This window comes from Orbicella franksi, chromosome 7 (assembly GCF_964199315.1).
Source record: "Orbicella franksi chromosome 7, jaOrbFran1.1, whole genome shotgun sequence".
Classification (NCBI taxonomy): domain Eukaryota; kingdom Metazoa; phylum Cnidaria; class Anthozoa; order Scleractinia; family Merulinidae; genus Orbicella; species Orbicella franksi.
The window spans coordinates 23,165,799-23,186,524 of record NC_138151.1 but is presented as its reverse complement, the minus strand read 5'-3'; the positions used below and the strand labels follow the sequence as shown (position 1 = coordinate 23,186,524).

Here is a 20,726-nt window from a genome sequence, read left to right as displayed (position 1 = left end):
GGCAACAAGGGCAACAAGGGCAACAAGGGCAACAAGGGCAACAAGGGCAACAAGGGCAACAAGGGCAACAAGGGCAACAAGGGCAACAAGGGCAACAAGGGCAACAAGGGCAACATGGGCAACAGGGCAACAAGGGCAACAAGGGCATCAAGGGCAACATGGGCAACATGGGCAACAGGGCAACAAGGGCAACAAGGGCAACAAGGGCAACAGGGCAACAAGGGCAACAAGGGCAACAAGGGCAACAAGGGCAACAAGGGCAACAAGGGCAACAAGGGCAACAAGGGCAACAAGGGCAACAAGGGCAACAAGGGCAACAAGGGCAACAAGGGCAACAAGGGCAGCAAGGGCAACAAGGGCAACAAGGGCAATATGGGCAACATGGGCAACATGGGCAACATGGGCTACATGGGCAACATGGGCTACATGGGCTACATGGGCTACCAGGCTACAGGGCTACAGGGCTACAAGGGCAACATGGGCTGCATGGGCTATAGGGCTACAGGGCAACAAGGGCAACAAGGGCAACAAGGGCAACATGGGCTACATGGGCTACAAGGCTACCAGGTTACAGGGCTACAGGGCTAAAGGGCTACAAGGGTAACAAGGGCAAGAAGGGCAACATGGGCTACATGGGCAACAGGGCAACAAGGGTAACAAGGGCAACATGGGCAACATGGGCAACATGGGCAACATGGGCTACCAGGCTACAGGGCTACAGGGCTACAGGGCTAAAGGGCTAAAGGGCTACAAGGGTAACAAGGGCAAGAAGAGCAACATGGGACACATGGGCAACAGGGCAACAAGGGCAACAAGGGCAACAAGGGCAACAAGGGCAACAAGGGCAACAAGGGCAACATGGGCTACATGGGCTACAAGGCTACCAGGCTACAGGGCTACAGGGCTATAAGGGCAACAAGGGCTACATGGGCTACATTGGCTACAAAGCTACTGGGCTACAGGGCAACAAGGGTAACTGGGCAAATCTTCATCCTTACTTTATACCTTTGCATGAAGCATCTTTTATTTCAAGAAAGTAACAAAGAACTTCAAGGCTAAACTAACTTAAATCAACCTATGCGTTCGATCTACGTTCCTGATATCCTTTCCCATCGAAATCTTTTTATATTTCCTTCTATATTTATTTCTTGGTATTCATTTCTTATTATATTTTTAATTAATCCACTTCTTATTGAATATTTTTTCATCCTAAAACTGCGTCGACCAATCAGAGCGAACCTTGTAAGAGCTGCGTACCGCCTCCTTAGCGTCTGGGTCGCCAAATGCGCACATATTGGAAAGCACTATCGCCAAGCTTTCCCTGTTTTTCTCGCACACGTCATACACATCCTTTATGACGCGACCGCTTTGCTGCTTCATGAGAAACACCTTTTCTGGCGTGTTCAAATCAGTCGTTTCACCAATCACTTTTAGGTTTGGAGAAACAGAAAATGTACCTTTGGGTACGCTGTTTGGGGGCGTCAAAACCACAGACGACGAAGTTTGAGGCACCTTATTCGGCGGTGTAAAAGGCATTTCGAGACGCCGCGAGGCACGTGATCTTTCGGCCGATACTTCGCTCTCCTCGTCTCCACAAACGACACTCAAGTCTAATTTGTTAAGAAACTCTCTCAGCAGCGCTGAAAACTCAGAGCCTCCTGATAAATTTTTCTGGCGAAGCAACACAGATATTAGCCCAAAGGAAGAACAGACAATTTCAGTTCCATTTGATGACCGCTTATTGGTGTAATGGCGGCCATCTGGCAGCCGAATGTCGCCGCTCTCGATCCTCCGAAAATCTTCAGGAAAACTGGAAACTACTGGCGAACGCTTAAAATATTGGGTCGGTGTCATTCCGCAAACTTTTGAGTTTAGGACATACCAGTACAAATGTGGACTTAAGTCATCGCCAATTACCCGAAGGAAGGGCCAGAAACCCTTCCTCGGCGCCATCTTCCTTGACTGTAGAAATTCGTTACAGTGACCACTTGAAATACGAAACTGATGTAGAGAACACTTGACATTCAAGAGTAAAATTACCCAGATGCCGCATAGCAAGTGTTGATAACTCGAGCCAGTCAATACATGACATATTTACTAAGATTATCACACCCGCAAGAGCCAAGCCCTTCCCAAGCACAGCATGCCTAATACTTCCAGTGCAAACCACTTGCGTCTTCTCATGGCTAATAGGTTGACAGAGACATGCACCCTCGGTTTGTAGCGGGAGAATTCCATTTTTCTTGGCGGGATTTTTAAAGAAAAACGATAGCGGAGGTTGATCTAATATTTTTAAGACAGGGTTGCACTGAAGCAAACAACAGAAAGCAAGAATTAACAGGCAAAGAAGTAGCGAAGAAGATCGCGAAAAAGACTGAGCGGGCCAGCGCTGGGGAAGGAGGCGAGACAGTACTGAACAATGCTGTGAATTATAGCTAGTCAAGGGCTAGAGAAAGGAGGTGAAATAATACCGAACAATGCCGTGAACCAAAGCTAACGAGGGCTATAGAAAGGAGGCGAAAGTACCCGACAAATTGATTCAGAAGACTGCCGAACTCCCCATGGCCAAGTTCAAAATTCGCGCGAACGTGATGCTGTGCAGCCGTGCAAGAAAATTCAAAAGTCTCCTGATTTGGTTAGGTGATGAACATTAGAGAAATCAAACATACCCGAGTGTTTCAGAGAAATTGCAAAACAGTAAACGTAGCGGAAAGAAGTGGTTGATTCGTTGATCTATCGAAAATATAACTTCAGTTTAGTCTTCACAACTTTTGCTGCAAGTTTCTGCCCAGAAGATTTACACTGGCCGAGCTGAATTGCCAACTTGCGGTAAGTGACTTTTGTTGTTGCGTTTGCTATGAAAATTAACAAGTTTCCTCGGCGATATAAGTTTATTTTCAATTGGAATCCATTAAAAGTCTTCCTTATTTGAAGCCATGCTGTAAGAGATTTTAAAAATTGCATCGTTTTAATTTCGCTCGTCTCTAAACAATAACACGTGGGTCGCTTTGGAGGTTGCTGTAAGTTGTTAACAAATTAAGTTTTCTATCGATTTTCGTCGTCAACTTAAGCTTATAACCTCACGTCTAAAAATAAGCTTAACCAAACCCGTACTTGTAAACACGGCCGGGCGAGTTTTGAAGTTTCCTCTGAGTTAGTTAGCACTGCCGCTTCGTAGACTGCTAAAATTTCTTCTTCTCTTGTTGAAAACCAAGGAAGGTCTACAAACCATTTTAAGCCGAAGCGAACAGGTTTTGCTAAATTTAATTTTTTTGGCTGAATTTTCAAACCAAACTTTATTTTACAAACGAACAAAAGTGGCGTCAGCCGTGCACTGTTGCTCGTCTGATAAAGCACGCTAAAATAAGCCAATCACAATCCTTGTTAGAACTGTTCAAATAATTTGATTGGCTAACGAAGCGACAGCTGTCAATCACAAACTGGACTTCAGGTAAGCTTTCAGTTTCGAGTGGTTTGAGCGGCTTTTGAGGGAAGAAAGATGCCTTCGAAGTTCGCTTTTAAGTTGATTTTTAAATACGGATCTAAAGGCAGGTGAAGGTTTATAGTCCAGAGGAACCCAGCCGTATTGTGGCTCATGAAAACGTGTACTTTTCCAGTGGGAATTACGAAACGCGGAGCTCAAAGCTTGCGGATGAAAATGCGAAATGTCGAGTTGAATTTGAAAGGAGCTACAGTTATTTACGGCTTGTAGCCGCGTGCAGCAAGATTGCCCGAACTAGCGTAAAAGTTAGAAAGACTAAACGGCTCCCACTGGTACTACTCCGAGTACAGAAGAGAATATCAGAGCAAGCTTTGCACTGACCACTCGTCGGTCCACTTCGCTGAGATGACCGCAGAACGAGCGTTACTACACTGCATGTAAGTGTTGTTTGAGCAATTGAGAATTTTTCAAAAATAAAACTTCTCATCATAAACAGAGACTGTTCAATTGTTGTTTTCTGTCGTTGTCTTACTTCTTAAGTATAATTTCTGCCTTCGTAACAAATATAATGTCTTTTATCGAAGCACTGTTTACGTTGAGAATTTGTTTATTTCGCTACGTGTTTTGTCGGCGGGAATATAGCAAAACTTGTTATTTTAGTACAGTTATAACACTTCTGTTGCTAACAATGGTCTCTGTGAGCCATATTTACTACACACAAATAGCTCGTTTCCATTGCGTTTGTCTGAATCACAGGGAATGTTTAATTTGGGGCAAATTTGTCAAAATTCCGAAGCAAAAATTTGAAAGCCAACTTACCGTCATCAACCCGTGCTCTGTTCTCTGATAAAGCACGCTCTTTCAGCCAATAAGAGCGCGCGTTATATGGAAACTTTATTATAATATTTGCATATTGTGATTACAAAGTATGGAGAGTTCCTCGTTTTGTTAGTTCAATTTATTCGGTTTGGCGAAATGCTTTTGTGAATTCCGAGGTTAAATTGGTTGAAGACGGGTAAAGCTACTGCCAATAAAATGACTGCAAAGCTAAATTAAGCCGTCGGCAAAAATACAGACTCTCAGTAATATTCAAATTTAAGCGAGAATAATTTGTCAACTTTAACACCGCAAGCTTAAACGAATTTTCTTTATCCTCTCTTTTATTCGGTCACCTTTCATTGAGAAGGGATTTGCTGTTGATACTCGAGCTCAGATGTAGTGATATGCATCTTGTGTTTATAATGTAGATTTCCTCGTTTTATTTTGTTGTCTGTCCAATTAGTTCGGTTTGGTTAAATGCTTATATAGTCCAAAATGTCGAGTAGACGATTATGCATGGCAATACTGTCTGCAAATAAAGCTCTGCTTTGATTTTGACTGGCTATTTCATTTTATTTGTGCCATTGCTTTTGGTTGGGGGTACATGGACCCTATTTTGTTAATAAGAGGTTATTCCCCAATGCGGTATTTACACTTAATATGGAAATGTTCCTAAAAAGTGAGATAGTACTAATTAACTCGGTAAATTGAACAGTGTAATAGAAGTTCTTGCCCTGACCATTTCTCGGTAATAAGAATAGCTTTTACATACATATATACACAATTTAGTTGGAGAGAGCGCTCTCCTATCTCCACTCTCTCTCTCTCTCTCTGCTCTCTTCTTCACACTAATTTTTTACTAACTAACTTATTAAATGAATGTCACTGACTGTTTTCTTTGTTGTGCATGCATACTTTGTTGCTCGTCGAAGAAAGTTTCAGTTTCTTCCTGGCTGTACAGTTTCCTTTCTCCTGTCCTGTACCAATTCGATTGTGATATAACTTCGTGAATTCTCTATTCTCCTTAAATTTTATCTCATCAGGTTGATAGAATGCACTCTCAGAGTGTTCCATCATTGTCTTCAGTCGCTACAATTTTCCGGAAAAAAGCAATAGTTTTCTTAATTTCCTTTTACTTTGTGTTAGGACTTTTTAGCATGCCTGTAATTGGCCCATGGGCATTACAGGAGAATAATTTTCAAGTAAAGAATTACATTCGTTTTAGTGTTGAGTATTTTAAATTGTTAATATATAGATTGAGGCCAGCCTAAAAGCGGAGCTCCTCAGTTATTTTTCAGAATGTTGTTACTCAACTTTTGCATGAAGTAGATTTTCATTTAAATGTCATCGGAGTTACTGAAACAAAAATCACCGATGTAAATTCACAATTGTGCACCGCACATATACCTGGCTACGTATTTGAATATGTTCCAACACCTCTGGCGTCTGGGGGTGTGTGAATGTTCATTGATGAGTCACTTGATTATCGTGTTTTAGAAAGGACCTCCAATGAAGCTTTTCAGGTATTGTGGGCTGAGTTTCCATTTGAGAATAAGAAAAATGTTATTTGTGGAATCTTTTATAGACAACACAATTCTCCTGAAATCTTTCAATTATATTTTGATGAGACTATTGAAAAATTTGCGTCCTCTGGGAAATGTATTGTGATCATGGGTGATTTCAATATTGATCTTTTAAAATGTGCGTCATCTTCGTATAGTCACGATTTTTTGACTTCCCTTCAAAGTTGTTTTCTCGTTCCCACAATTGACAAACCAACGCGTGTCCGCTCTACCTCCGCCACCCTAATTGACAACATTTTTATCAACAATCTTGATCAAGTTGTGGCTAGTGGAAATATCATCTCTGATATAAGTGATCATTTTTCGCAATTCTGTATTCTGAAGTCTATGAGGGATAAAATTAAGATAAGAAAATTTAACGTGCGGGATTTTTCTAGATTCTCTAGGGACAGTTTTAACGCCGATCTGTCTAATGTAAACTGGAATACTCTCTCAGATAAAAAACCGTGTGACGTGGACAATTTATTTTCTTCTTTTTACAACAAGTTTAACAAATTGATAAATAAACATGTACCTATGAAGACAATTTCAAACCGCAAAGGAAAACAGCTCTCAAAACCATGGATCACCAAAGGCATAAGAATCTCCATTAAAGTTAAAAATAAGTTATATGCGTCTGGTGACATCGCCAACTACAAAATTTATAGGAACAAAATTTGTACCTTAACGCGTTTAAGTAAACAGCAATACTATTCTAAATTTTTTAATGATAACCTAACTAATATGAAAAAAAACTTGGGAGGGAATAAACAATGTACTTGCTCGTAAATTGAAGAACACAAAACCTATTACTTCTATTAAAATCCCTACTGATAATGATTCTGTTACCTGTGACCATAATAGAATAGCCAACGTACTTAATGACCATTTCGCTTCTGTTGGACCTAAACTGGCAAATAAGTTACCAACCGTTCAGCGTAATTATTTTGATTTTATGAACAGATCTAACTCTCCCGATTCGTCGTTTGCTTTCAATCTAGTTACCCCAACTGAAGTGGAATTGGAAATTTTGCGCATACCAAATAACAAGTCTCATGGTTTATACTCATGTCCTACCCAACTGTTGAAGTACTCGTCAAATGTTGTAAGCAGTACACTTGCGGAAATAATAAATCTTTCTATTTCATCTGGGATGTATCCCAATAAATTAAAAATGGCAAAAATTATTCCTATTTTTAAAGCCGAAGATAACACCAATGCAAACAACTAAAGGCCTATTTCTTTGCTGTCTAACTTTAATAGGATCTTCGAAAAACTGGTCTACTCCAGAATGGAATCTTTCATTGAGCAAAATGATATACTTTCTTCATCTCAATATGGCTTCCGCAAAGCGCATTCAACACAGCATGCAATTCTTGACATTGTAAGTACCATACAAGAAAATATGGATAAGCGCTTGTTCTCATGTGGCGTATTCATTGACCTGAAAAAGGCTTTTGATACAGTTGATCATAAAATTCTTTTACACAAGTTAGATCACTATGGTTTTCGTGGTGTTATAAATAAGTGGTTCTCATCTTACTTGGATGGTCGAACTCAAACTACGCAAATTGGCTCTTATATACCTAAAAGGCAAAATACCACTTGTGGTGTACCGCAAGGCTCAGTCCTAGGCCCTTTACTTTTCCTAATTTATGTCAACGATATCCAAGAATCCTCTGACAAACTTAATTTTTTTTTATTTGCTGACGACACGAATGCCGTATATGCTGACAAAAATCTTAAGTCCCTTGAGTCGACTGTAAATCAAGAACTCTGCAAGTTGTTCGATTGGTTAACGGCTAATAAATTAACCTTAAATATTAAAAAAAACAAATTTTGTTATCTTTAGACCAGCTCAGAGAAAACTTACTTATCATCCCAAAATTATGATATTCGATAATGATCAACAAAAGAATGTGGCTCCAGAATGTAAAGAATTTGTGAGATATCTAGGTGTAATAATTGACAATAATCTTTCTTGGAAACATCATATTGATCATGTAGCTATTAAAATAAGCCGAACTGTAGGATTGATTTGTAAACTACGGCACTTTCTGCCAAGACAAACTCTTTTAACTATTTATTGATCCTTAGTTACTCCTTATTTAACTTATGGTTTGGTGGCCTGGGGCCAAGCATATAAATCACACCTTGAAAAGCTTCTCAAGCTCCAAAAGCGAGCTCTTCGCTTTATTTATTTTTCTGAGCGAAATCAACATATGATTCCTTTATTTATTGATGCCAGTGTTTTACCGTTAAAATTTTTGTATTATGAGCTTTTAGCTAACCTTATGTTTGAAATAAGACACAGAAATACTCCTGGAAACATTCAAGATCTCTTTCAAGACATTTCTGATATTCATTCTTACAATACTCGATCCTCTGTCTCAAATAATTTTTACACACAAAGTTCTAGACTCTCAATTCAAGTGAATTCATTTTCTAGAATCGGAACAAAAATTTGGAATGAAATGCCTATATATTTAAGAAAGCTTCCAAAAAATGTCTTTAAGAGGAAAATAAAACAAATACTTTTTGAAATTCTAGCTTCAGAAGACTGTTATATTGATCTTACAGAAATCGTTCAAAAAGTAAAGCTGAATCTATTTTCCTCCTAGTATGTATTCATTAATACTCAATAATTTCGCTTTAGTGCATCTGTAGTCTCTCGTCGTAACTGTTGTTAATTATTATTTGTAATATCGTTAGTTTATTAGTTGTCTTTAGTCATCGTTGTCAATTCTAGTCTCTTTAGTTCTCTTGTTACCTTCAGTTGTATTTAGTTGTACCTAGTTGTATATTAATAACTCGTCCAAACATGACCCGCCTAGATTAGCTCAGCTATCCGCGGGCATGTTACAATTGTAATTTTAATTGATAACAAATAAAATGTAGGTATGTATGTATGTATGTATGTATGTATGTATGTATGTATGTATGTATGTATGTATGTATGTATGTATGTATGAAAATAATCCAACATGTATGAGGTAAATTGCGAATGATTTAATAGTTTCAGCCGGAACTAGTATTACATCAGCAGATCGAGGTGTAAGATGGTGTGATTATGAAATATAGAGCCACGATTTCAAGGATTTCTGGGAAGCTACCAAAAATCTTGATCACATAACAGAACTGTCTTCTGTGCTTTTTGGTGGCATTTCTTGTTCTTTCCTACCTTATTCAGAAAGACAAGGCATTGTCATTAATCATTATATTCTTCCTTAGTTAACATGGGAACTCCCACACAAAAGAAGTTTACGCATTTTTTTTGTTGTGGGGACTGATTGAAATGCAGTGGTTACAATATACTCAGTCCCTGAATCTCTACCAAATGAAATCTCACAAAAATACCAAAACAGTATACATATGTGAAAAGTTGGAAAGTTTTGTTTTCTAACTTGTCCCCAAAGATACATTTAGCCATTTTCACTATTGTATGGAGTCTCCTCCTGCTGGAAGGGTTTGCAATAAGCAAAATCACCCTCGCATGAATGGTAATTACGATATTTTTTTTTGCTGATCATGAATACTTGCATAGGCTTCTAATAATAATTTTATTATTCAATTTCAATGTGATTTGTTCTTTTTCTCGACTGGCATTGTGGACTACAAGAGCTGCGATTGGGTTACATTGATTAATTTTGCTATGATTAAATTATACCAAAAATTATCAGTGAGCTAAGAGGAAGTTATATTATGTACATGTATTTTGTCTGCACTACACAACCAAATGCACTCAAAAGTTATGAGGCATAGGTACATTTGTCAGAAGAGCCCAGCATATCCAAGATATGTTTTGATTGACACATCAATTAAGATAATTTACAGCAAAATGGATAAAAAATACATGAATATCCTACATGCACCAAAGCCAGACATGGGGTTATAAGGCAATCGTTTAAACAACAGATTGAAATAATTTATAAATTAGAGACCACTATTTCTACAACAGAATGGAACAAATTAACCTTATCGGACATTGCAAATGGCAAGGCTGTCTGTAGAATGTCACAAATTTCTGAACCCTTTCTTTCTACAAAAATGCTAATCCTGCAACTTTGCAAATATCCTTTTAAAGCCAAAAAGCCAATTATTTAAATAAACCATGAGTAAATTATCTCTAAGAAAAACTGATTAAATTAACAGGCACTTAAAAATAATTAGTTAATATGTGTTTCTTAATAATGTAATGCAGTGTATCTGCCACAATGTTGCAGCTATGATATTACTACAAACAGGATGGGTTGCAGAACTGAACCTCCAAGTCAGTTTATTCAATGAACTTGGTGCAGAATTTATAATCCCATCAAGTTGTTGTTGGATTAGTTGTTCATTACATCAGACTTCCGGTTTTCTAGTTATAAGACCCCGTTGCATCTTGGGTCCATTTGCTTTTCGTGATCCGCCATCTTGTTCACTTCTTGAGTTGTATGTCTTGTAAGCGGAATAAATCCTTGCTTTGAAGCCTAAATATTACATGGTGGCAGCGGTAGCTGGAAACCCTCAACGTTAAACAATGCCAGGAGGCGACGAATCTAGTCCATCAGCGTCGGAGACGATTAATCAGGCCCAAACGACCACACAAATTCCTCTTCCCGGAACGTTCGAAGAGGCAAACAGCCCACAAGCAGCAGACGCATGGCCAAAGTGGCTTCGCCGATTCGACAGGTACAGAGTAGCGTCAGGCCTCAACAATAAACCACAAACGGAGCAGGTCAGTACTCTCCTTTATGCAATGGGTGACAGTGCCGACGATATTCTTCAAACGCTTCAATTAGACGAAGGAACTGTCTCCTACGAGGAGATCAAGAAATCATTAAACGACCATTTTGCTGAACGGCGAAATGTAATCGTGGAGAGAGCGCGTTTTAACAAAAGGTCCCAAATAGCGGGAGAATCAGTCGACACATTCATCCAGGATCTATGCAGATTAGCAGATAATTGTGACTATGGTGTGTTAAAGGATAGCTTAATTCGAGACCGAATTGTAGTGGGGGTACTTGATGATTCACTTTCCGATGGACTTCAATCAAAAGTTTCTCTTACACTAGCACAAGCCGTTCAAATGAGTCGTCAGGCAGAATCTAGAGCACAAAACCGTGATCTTGTCCGTGGGGACAATAAACCAGCTTCAGTTGAATCTATTAACTCAGGAAAGTCTGGAAATAAAAAAGTTCCGAACAAAGAAACTCCCAAACATGCCCAAAGTTGTGGATGGTGTGGCCGCGAAAGACACCAGCGCCAAGTTTGCCCGGCTAAAGATGCCACCTGTAACAAATGTAAAAAAAAGGGACACTTTCAAAATGTTTGTCGCAGCCCTGCCTCCCCAACAAAGAAAGTATACGAGCTCGAAGATGAGGAAGAGGGAGATGAGGTTCTATATCTTGGAGAAGTTCAAACCACAAGGGAGGGGGGGGGGGGGGGTTGGACCGCCCAACTCCGGATTAATGGCCACAGTACTCGCTTCAAGCTGGATACCGGTGCCGCAGTCACAGTCATTAGTGCACATACCTCGTGGCTGAAAGATCAGAAGTTTGCCAAACCGAAACAAACCTTACGAGGTCCTGGAAATATTCAAATCCCAGTCATTGGCATGTTTCAAGCTAACCTCGCATACCGCCAGAGAAAAGTTACTGAACCAGTCTATGCCATACCAGACCAGACATGTCCACTGCTAAGCAGAAAAGCTTGTGTTGCATTGGGGCTAATCACTCGTACAGATGACGAGATTGGTGAAGTCACTCCACAAAATGCTGATTTCAAAACCGAATTCCCCTCACTGTTCAGTGGCCTGGGACAAGTGAAGACTGAAGTCCGCATAACGCTGCAACCTGACGCAAAGCCACATTGCGTTTACACGCCAAGGAAAATCCCTTATCCGCTATTGCCAAAGGTCAAACAAGAATTAGACTCTATGCTTCAACAGGGAGTCATCTCACCAGTAACAGTCCCAACTACTTGGTGCTCTGCTCTCGTCCCAGTCCCCAAACCTAATGGCAATGTCCGACTCTGTGTAGATCTAACCCAGTTAAACAAGGCGGTCCAGCGAGAAATCCATCCAATGCCATCAGTCGATGAGAGTCTTGCCAAGCTGGGAAAAGGTCGCTTCTTCACCAAACTCGATGCAAATAGTGGGTTTTGGCAGCTTCCCCTTGATGAAGAGTCAAAACTGCTGACTACATTTGTAACACCATTTGGCCGCTACTGCTTCAACCGCCTTCCGTTCGGCATAAGCTCTGCGCCAGAGATTTTCCAGCGTACAATGTCCGAAATCCTTAAAGATGTAGAGGGCGTAATTTGCCAAATGGATGACATCCTAGTCCATGGAGCTGATCAAGAAGAACACGACAGACGCGTCAGAGCTACACTGCATTGTCTACAAGAGGCTGGCATCACCCTCAACATTGAGAAATGCCAGTTTTTCAAGACCTCTGTGAAATTCCTAGGCTCCATTATTGACGAACAGGGAATACATGCAGACCCAATGAAGACGAAAGCCATATCAGAATTTCCACCTCCCCAAAGTGTGAAGGACCTGCAACGCTTTATGGGGATGGTGAACCATTTGGGGAAATTCACTCCCCGACTAGCCGAGATGAGCGAACCCCTGCGTCAGTTGTTATGCAAAGACACCACATGGCTGTGGACAGACCCCCAGCAGAGATCCTTCGAACAGATTAAAACGGCCCTCACATCAGCTGAAGTTTTAGCATGATATGACCCAAGTCGACCAACCATCATCGCAGCTGATGCCTCCTTAAACGGCATTGGTGCAGTCCTCCTCCAGGTACAAGATGACGGGAATCGTAGACCCATCAGCTATGCATCACGATCACTCAGTGATGCTGAGAAATGCTATGCTGTCATAGAGAAAGAAGCACTAGCAGGAGTTTGGGCATGTGAGAAGTTTAGTGAATATGTTGTGGGCATGAATTTTGTCCTAGAAACTGACCACAAGTCTCTTCAAACCCTCTTCAACACCACTGAGCTTTCCAAGACACCACCGCGTATCCAGCGGTTTTGCCTTAGGTTAATGAGATTCAGCGTCACTGTCCAATATGTGCCTGGGAAACACCAGCTAATAGCTGACGCACTCTCCTGTGCACCTACAGAAAGTCCCGGAGAAAAAGACGAGCAGTTTGTAGACGAGTTAGAGAGCTTTGCAGCCCAGACAGTGTTCACACTCCCAGCGACTACACAGCGCTTGTCACAGATACGAGAGGCACAGATCGCTGACGAAGAATGCGCTCAAATCAGGAACTATTGTAGTCAAGGATGGCCAGCATACATGCCTCACCAACCCTTACTACGTCCCTACTGGGAAAACAGGGCCCATTTCAGCATTGTTGATGACTTGCTTCTCTTTGACGAGCGCATAGTGATTCCCAGGTCCATGAGACTGGAGATACTTGGCTGCATTCATGCCGGTCACCTTGGTATAACCAAGTGCCGAGCTAGAGCCCGAACCTCTGTATGGTGGCCAGGGCTCTCTACGCAGATTGAAAACATGGTGGAAAATTGTAGCACCTGTGCCAAAGATCGCCCTGAGCTCAAAGAACCACTCATGTCAACCTCCTTCCCTTCACGTCCATGGGAAAGGCTAGCTGCCGACCTCTTTGAACTCAAAGGAAAGGTCTACTTGATTGTCGTTGGTTACTATTCAAGATGGTTTGAGATCAAGAAACTGAATGACCAATCATCTGCCAGAGTCATTTTAATCCTGAAAGAACTATTCTCCACACATGGCATACCTGACATCATTGTATCAGATAATGGCCCACAATTCAGCTCTGATGCCTTTCGGTTGTTTGCCACTGAGTACGATTTTGTTCATGTGACAAGCTCACCTAAATACCCAAGAGCCAATGGGGAAGTTGAAAGGGCAGTCCGTACGGTCAAAGCACTGCTCCGCAAGACTGAAGACCCGTATCAAGCCCTCCTTGCTTACCGATCTACACCTTTGCAACATGGGTTTTCACCCAGCGAGTTACTAATGGGGCGCCGTCTGCGAACCAAGGTTCCTGCCATGCCCGGTGTCCTCAAACCAAATGTGCAAGATACCGACAGGCAAAGAGTGCAACTGAGAGAGGACGAATACAGGTCAAAGCAACAGATTTATCATGACAAACGACACCAAGCCTGTGCCCTCCCTCCCCTCACCACTGGCGAGCAAGTTTGGGTGCGCGACCAGAACCGGGAGGGTCAGATCATTGGAGCCACCAAGCTACCGAGATCCTATTTGGTGAAGACCGACGTGAGCACATTGCGACGTAATCGGTCTGCTCTAATTCCAACCAGTTCGAAGCCAGCCTCTCCCTCTGATGGCCTAACTGTGGCACCTCGCGATCACGCACTGCCCGTGGACCAAACACCTCCAAAGGCTTCTACCCACGTGCGAGAGAATCTACCGGCTGAGCCTTCAACACCTGCCGGATCCACAACAGCTGTGTCAACCCAAGAAGGCCATCGGAACACTGGGACCTCTCTTATGGAGCGTGTTACACGCTCAGGACGAGTAGTAAAACCGCCATAACGGCTAGATCTGTGAACATTTAACAACGCGAACTTGCCTTGAACATTGTTACATTATTGTTGAGTTTACCGAACTATGCGCACAGAGTTAGCACTCAAACTTTGTGGGGAGATGTTGGATTAGTTGTTCATTACATCAGACTTCCGGTTTTCTAGTTATAAGACCCCGTTGCATCGTGGGTCCATGTGCTTTTCGTGATCCGCCATCTTGTTCACTTCTTGAGTTGTATGTCTTGTAAGCGGAATAAATCCTTGCTTTGAAGCCTAAATATTACAGTTGTCTGTAAATACAGAGAAACCAAACAAAGCATTACAATCATAAGTAATGAATTACTAAACTCTTTTACATGTACTGTATGAACAGTGTATGTTCCATTAATATTGGGGATCTCTCAGAAGCTGCATCCATGATAAATTAATTTGTTCCCAGATGCATTTGTTTATAGAACTTTTCACAAATTAATATCTCTGTCATAACAGTGACCTCTGTGTTCTCCAACAATTAGCACACAAGAAACATACACTCAGTAAGATATTGTTTACAATAAAAATCAATGCCTATAAGCAGTCATAAGGACCTTAAATTTACATTACCTCAGAAATATCTCACCAGGCCATGGTTGCTTTGAAAATCTTTGATATTTTAATACAGGCTCCCCATCTGTAACCTGTTCATATATTGACTGACAGGAACAGGCATGTAATTCCTTTCTTTGATATACAGTGTACTTCATTGTTAGCTGTTTACTGAGTGTTAGCAGTGAATCAAATGCTAGGGGTTGGTACTCCAACTTTCACTGTGGCAGGCTCTGCCCTGAGATACAAAGCAAACTTACATAACTGTTATGAATTTCGCCACTTGCTTTCGAGAGCAAATGCAATTTGCTTCAAACAAGCAACTGGAACATTGAGGGTTACAACAATGTGTACAGTCCCAATCACAGGGTCATCCAGGCTGTTTGGTTGTACATATAACTGTACAACTGTATATGAGTTCAGCTTCCAGAAGAAAATCAGAGTTTGTCAGGATAAATACTGATGTTCTTGCTTACTCAATGAATGAATGTGCAGTTCCAGAAGATATTCACACCCAACACCCATTCATGGCCAGTCTTTAGAAATTCCAAATTAAAGTATCCGGAATCAAGAGCTCTAATAGAGAAAAAACCTCCATGTTGGGTATAAATCTTTTCTTGAAGAAAACAATGTCTGAGAAATCATTAATTACAAAATAATGTTTAAGAAACATCTTACCTTTCAGAGAATTTTGTAATCTACACTGTCTGGCCAGTTCATATACATGTATTTGACAAGTTGACACTGGGCATGTTTGTAAATTTGTGCACTTCAACATCACATTATTATGTAGTAGTACTGGCCAACTAAAAACAAACAGCATAATTTGGTTAATTAATATACACTGTACATTATTAGGTTGAAATATTGGTGTAGATTGTTGCACATCAACAGATACAGAAACTATTTGCACCTGAATCATAATGAGTGAAAAATCGTGCATTAGACATTTACATGTACATGTAACAGCCCTCCACCTCAGAACCATCACAGATATGATATGATATTTTTAAACTCTCTGAAATTTCAGATTATTCAAGATTAACATATGCACATACATCATCTGGGGCAACCCTAAAACACTGAATTTGGAAACCGAAATCCGGAATCCAGAATCTGGAATCCAGAATCCGGAACCAAAAACCAGAATCTGGAATCCAGATATTATGAATGATGATAGAAATAATTCACTTCAGCAATGTCTAATAAATAAATATGAGCAAAAATCATTTTGTTGTTATTTATTTTCTTGGCTTTACTTCAGCCACAGACTGTAATTGCTAAAAAATTATTGACTAGTTCTGAACAACCCTTAGCTATATATCTGGCCCAGTTGTTCAAAAGCTGCATAAAGCTATCCATTGGGTACATCACTATCCAGTCAGGGTTACTGATTTTTTGGGTGGATAGAGTTACTCATAGCCTGCAAGCAGGCTCTAGTGTCTGTCTCTATTGTCTGAGCAGGCTAAATAGGTGTCTAGTGTTTTTCTGCATTGGCATGTCACCAAGAGCCTTCATACGGCTTTGCCACTCACACCCCCAGCCCAAACACGAGAGCCTGCCCATAGCCTAAGTTACCCATCTTTTGTTCAAGCTGGCCCTAATGAGAGCCCGGTTCTTGTCTAGATCAAATTGCTCTGAGAAGACTGGTGAGTAGCACATTAACAACAAGCTATTATAGGCTATTGCAGTGAGTTTCTGGCAGTACTTTTAGCATCTTTGAACAGCATGTGGTCTGATCTGTCAGCAAGTGAGAAGCAGACGGAAGTAAGTGTGCAACATTTCTACAAATTGTTTTAATATGATGGCCGCCAAGAATATGAAATGCTGATTTGTCACAGTATCAGTGTGGAAATTGTGTTAATCTGGAATTGGTCTCGTATCTGTTGGAAAAATCAAATTTCATATTTAGACCAGACGGGTTAGCCCTTGGACTTCGAAATTGGGGGGCGTGACCGTCAATGTACAGGGGGCTGCCACTGATGGATATCCTGTTCTCTATGACATTTTCTATCTTGTTCAGTATGTACTAGACATAAAGGATAAATTTATACTTCCGGTAAATTGAAGATCACTTATTAAACAAAATGGCAATTACCAGCAAGCTTATTTTAGAGACTCTCGAGGTGCTTGGAATAAAATTAAGACGCACTTTACTGAGATTCTCATAATCATTGCCCTCACTAAAAATAACGGTTGCACAATTTCAACAGACGGGGAATTTTTGTTTCAAAAAAGGTTAAGTTTGAGGTCCTTTTCACTTGGCAGCTTACTTTTTACAGTCGAAAAGCTAAGCAAAACAATTTTCGCGTACTTGAAGAACTTATTTTCTTTGATTTGCGGATTCCGGTTTCCAGTTTCTGGATTCCGGTTTTTGGTTCCAGATTCCGGATTCCAGTTTCTGGGTTTTACGGTTGCCCCATATTTAACATATTGTTTGCTTCACATTCAGTTTACACATGGCTGTTATCCAGCAAAGGCAGACTTATAAGTTTTCCTTCAAAAATATATTGCAACAACTATTGCGTCTTTCATTACCTATTCTTGTGATGAAATGACACAAAATTCAAGAGCAAGAAGTCATAAGCATAAACTAACTTACATGGTAGTGCTTACAGTTCCTCTTACTGTCTGCATATGCTGTCCATAAACTGATGCTGCCTGGACAATGTACTCATTATTTTTCTGATCACACCTTTTAAAACGTCACTGTTATATAATTTGTCCTGAAAAAGCAATACATGAAATGTTATGCCTTTGGCACTCACCAAATACCTTTACAAGATGTATAATGTACACCATATCAACATTCACAATTCTCTTTACTTTCATTGTAACTCTTTTGTGTCATTTTCCCTCACTTGAAGACAGGACTTCCACATTAGGTGATAATTTGCCTCTGGAATCTCTATGAATTCACAGGGAGTGATAACAATTAAATCGTGACTAATTTCAGCAAAGGAGGCGTTCAAATGTCAGATTTTAATGCTATATATATATATATATAACCTCTCAATTATTGCACCTATAGACAGAAGGTGTGCTGGGGGAAGAAATGTTCTAAACTCTGAACTTTTCTCCCTTCCCTGTAATAGGATGACCATTATGAACTACGGTTTGTAACCAACACCAACATCAGGTTATGTATACACATATATATTTTGTTGTCGTCTGTAATCATAAAAAAATAAAAAATTAAAATCCTCCATAAAGTTCATACTCAATAACACTGCTACATGTAGCGCTGTTAGTGGAAATCAATTTAAGTGAAACTGTTGAAACAGCTCTGTCAAAATTGTTTCTAGCAGTTAAGGCAGGATAACAGAACATACATGTAGCACACAGCAAAGGCTAGAGATACACACATGTTAGTTATCAGTTAGGATTTGGTGAGCTTCTGTGCTGTAGGTATGGTGGAAAATAATAGATTATCAGAAACGAAGGTTCCTGAGACATTTTGACAGCACTGAGAGGAATTAATATATAAATTCACAAAAGAAGGAGAAGTTCTTGCCGTGTCCAGTTCTCTGTAATAAAAATATCATTTACATATGAGTCATTTATAATATGTGGTTTGTGTTTAAAGCCGATATAATGCACACTCTGATTGGCCAATTCCAGTGCATTATTTACATTTACATGGTATACCTCGGTAAAACCATAAAACATTGCGTGCGACTAAAATAAAAAATATAAAAAATAAAAATAAATGCCTAATTCATAACAATTTAAAATACTCAACACTAAAACGAATGTAATTCTTTACTTGAAAATTATTTTCCCGTAATGCCCATGGGCCAATTACAGGCAGGCTAAAAAGTCCTAACACAAAGTAAAAGGAAATTAAGAAAACTATTGCTTTTTTCCGGAAAATTTTAGCAACTGAAGACAATGATGGAACACTCTGAGAGTGCATTCTATCAACCTGATGAGATAAAATTTAAGGAGAATAGAGAATTCACGAAGTTATATCACAAACAAATTGGTACAGGACAGGAGAAAGGAAACTGTACAGCCAGGAAGAAACTGAAACTTTCTTCGACGAGCAACAAAGTATGCATGCACAACAAAGAAAACAGTCAGTGACATTCATTTAATAAGTTAGTAAATAAAAAATTAGTGTGAAGAAGAGAGCAAAGAGAGAGAGAGAGTGGAGATAGGAGAGCGCTCTCTCCAACTAAATTGTGTATATATGTATGTAAAAGTTATTCTTATTACTGAGAAATGGTCAGGGCAAGAACTTCTATTACACTGTTCAATTTACCGAGTCAATTAGAACTATCTCACTTTTTTGGAACATTTCCATATTAAGTGTAAATACCGCATTGGGGAATAACCTCTTATTAACAAAATAGGGTCCATGTACCCCCAACCAAAAGCAATGGCACAAAAAACATGAAATAGCCAATCAAAATCAGAGCAGAGCTTTATTTGCAGACAGTATTGCCATGCATAATCGTCTACTCGACATTTTGGACTATATAAGCATTTCACTAAACCGAACTAATTGGACAGACAACAAAATAAAACGAGGAAATCTACATTATAAACACAAGATGCATATCACTACATCTGAGCTCGAGTATCAACAGCAAATCCCTTTTCAATGAACGGTGACCGAATAAAAGAGAGGATAAAGAAAATTCGTTTAAGCTTGCGGTGTTAAAGTTGACAAATTATTCTCGCTTAAATTTGAATATTACTGAGAGTCTGTATTTTTGCCGACGGCTTAATTTAGCTTTGCAGTCATTTTATTGGCAGTAGCTTTACCCGTCTTCAACCAATTTAACCTCGGAATTCACAAAAGCATTTCGCCAAACCGAATAAATTGAACTAACAAAACGAGGAACTCTCCATACTTTGTAATCACAATATGCAAATATTCACATAGGAACAAAAGTAAATTTAGCAAATCCTGTTCGCTTCGGCTTAAAATGGTTTGTAGACCTTTCTTGGTTCAGTTTTCAACAACAGAAGAACAAATTTTAGCAGTCTACGAAGCGGCAGTGCTAACTAAATCAGAGAAAACTTCAAAACTCGCCCGGCCGTGTTTACTAGTACGATTTTGGTTAAGCTTATTTTTAGATGTGAGGTTATAAGCTTAAATTGACGACGAAAATCGATAGAAAACATAATTTGTTTACAACTTACAGCAACCTCCAAAGCGACCCACGTGTTATTGTTTAGAGACGAGCGAAATTAAAGCGATGCAATTTTTAAAATCTCTTACAGCATGGCTTCAAATAAGGAAGACTTTTAATGGATTCCAATTGAAAATAAACTTATATCGCCGAGGAAACTTGTTAATTTTCATAGCAAACGCAACAACAAAAGTCACTTACCGCAAGTTGGCAATTCAGCTCGGCCAGTGTAAATCTTCCGGGCAGAAACTTGCAGCAAAAGTTGTGAAGACTAAACTGAAGTTATATTTTCGATAGATCAACGAATCAACCACTTCTTTCCGCTACGTTTACTGTTTTGCAATTTCTCTGAAACACTCGGGTATGTTTGATTTCTCTAATGTTCATCACCTAACCAAATCAGGTGACTTTTGAATTTTCTTGCACGGCTGCACAGCATCACGTTCGCGCGAATTTTGAACTTGGCCATGGGGAGTTCGGCAGTCTTCTGAATCAATTTGTCGGGTACTTTCGCCTCCTTTCTATAGCCCTCGTTAGCTTTGGTTCACGGCATTGTTCGGTATTATTTCACCTCCTTTCTCTAGCCCTTGACTAGCTATAATTCACGACATTGTTCAGTACTGTTTCGCCTCCTTCCCCAGCGCTGGC

At 40.0% G+C, this 20,726-nt stretch overlaps 1 protein-coding gene and 1 pseudogene across 7 annotated transcripts in view; both read right to left on the bottom strand.

Annotated features, from left to right (window-relative positions):
* The window catches only part of LOC145492550 (uncharacterized), a 14,943-nt pseudogene extending 12,883 nt beyond the window's left edge, over positions 1-2,060 (bottom strand). The window contains exon 1 of the transcript XR_014050018.1: positions 1,258-2,060. The product of XR_014050018.1 is annotated as an uncharacterized LOC145492550 (transcript). The remainder of the gene's footprint in view (positions 1-1,257) is intronic.
* Positions 1-20,726, bottom strand: part of LOC145492241 (uncharacterized) — a 629,788-nt gene that overhangs the window by 493,446 nt on the left and 115,616 nt on the right. The window lies entirely within an intron of this gene.